We start from the raw sequence: 1587 nt of genomic DNA, 5'->3' as shown, positions 1-1587 counted from the left end.
CCACGGGGCACCCCCCAGCCACTCACCCCCATCTCAGGATAACGGAAATGGTTTTGGCAGAGAGCAGGAGGAGGGCTGGAATTGCTCCCTCGGCAGCCAGCGTGGAGCCAACTCCGCTCGATTCTTCCCGGACCATCTTCTGAATACAGGTAAACTGAGGCAGTGGGGGAGAAACCTCCCCGAGCTCAGCCCATCCTAGGACCTGAACCTGGCCTATTTTTTTACTGTCCCTCCCATCAAAGTGGGGATCCCAACTTTTCTGGGTGCCCTTCTGGGCTGGGCCCAAGTGGAGGGCTGCCGGCCCCGACAAGCTCTCCCTCTGAATACCGTCTTCGGGCCCGGATGCCTTTCAAGCATCCACATAGACAGGCCTCGCCCCTTCAGGCGGGCTCACGGACCACCAAGCCTCTGAGGGGCAGAGCCCCTGCTGGGACCCCTCGGTCCCTTCCACCCGCCTAATCACCTCTGCACACGTGGCCCGTGGGCAAGACCGCCACCAAGGACTCCGATCCCTGCAGGAGCCAGACCCGTAGCTCAGGTTTGGACTCACACACACACGCACACTGGTGCGTGCACCCCACGTCCACGCTCACATGCCCATGAGGATGCAAAAACACGCTCAGACCAGCGGCCAGACCCCCCAGGGCAGGGGCTCCCCTTGTAACAAGAGCCACAAACCCTCCCACCCCCAGGCTGTCCCCATGCCCGGGCCTCTGGCTTCTGCCTCTGCTCCAGGCCCCTCCTGGTGCTGCCAGCCTCCCAGGAGCGCCCACCTTGACCTTCCCGAGGGGACAGCTTTCCCAGGAGGCCGTGGGTGCCCAAGCTGGGCCACAGCCCACCCTCGGCTTCCTCCCACAGTCTGTGGAAAAGGGCACAAGGGACAATTTCGCTTGTCTTTTTGCTGCCTCTAGTTTGGAAGTACAAGCAAGCAAGCAAGCAAGCTGGGATGAGCTTTGAGATGCAGAAACAGCTGCTTAGCCCCAGCAGGACTCGTGGCCTCGCGACAGGCCTGGCCACTCTTCCCGAGCCTGTCCTCTGCGTGGCCGGCCCATGCAGCTCCACGGGGCTGCCCGCCCGGCAGCCATCTTGGCCAGCTTCCTTCCCAGGCAGCCTCTTTGAACGGAACCCTCCAGGCCAGAGGCCCCCTCGGCACACAATCTGGGAAGCCTGCTGAAAAGCCAAAGCTGTCTTCTCCGTCGCAGAGCCCGTCGCCCCCGCTCAGCTCTGCCACCGCACCAGCCGCCGACCCTGCTGCTCCCAGCCCTTCAGAGGGCCCAAGTGTGGGGCTGTCGCCTTCCCATCCCGGCAAGTGCGCCCCTCAGGTGGCATCAGAAACCCCTCAGCCACAGGACTGGAGTGCTCGTGCTCAGAGGACCCCTCTCTTGGCCGGGGAGAGCCCTCATCCCCACATCCAAATCTCAAAGCTCAGAAAGGCGGCCCAGGGTGGCTTGGGACTCCTAAAAGGGTCTTCCTGGGAGACGTGGCTGGGTGGGCCGGTGGCAGCTGTCCCAGGCTCCCCTTTACAGATCTCGAGGCAATTGGGGCTCTGGGCTTGGGTAGGAGCGCGGCCCTTGCTGTCCTTCCAGT

This window comes from Carlito syrichta, unplaced genomic scaffold (assembly GCF_000164805.1).
Source record: "Carlito syrichta isolate Samal-C Ts95f unplaced genomic scaffold, Tarsius_syrichta-2.0.1 Scaffold309715, whole genome shotgun sequence".
Classification (NCBI taxonomy): Eukaryota; Metazoa; Chordata; class Mammalia; order Primates; family Tarsiidae; genus Carlito; species Carlito syrichta.
This window is presented reverse-complemented; position numbering follows the sequence as displayed.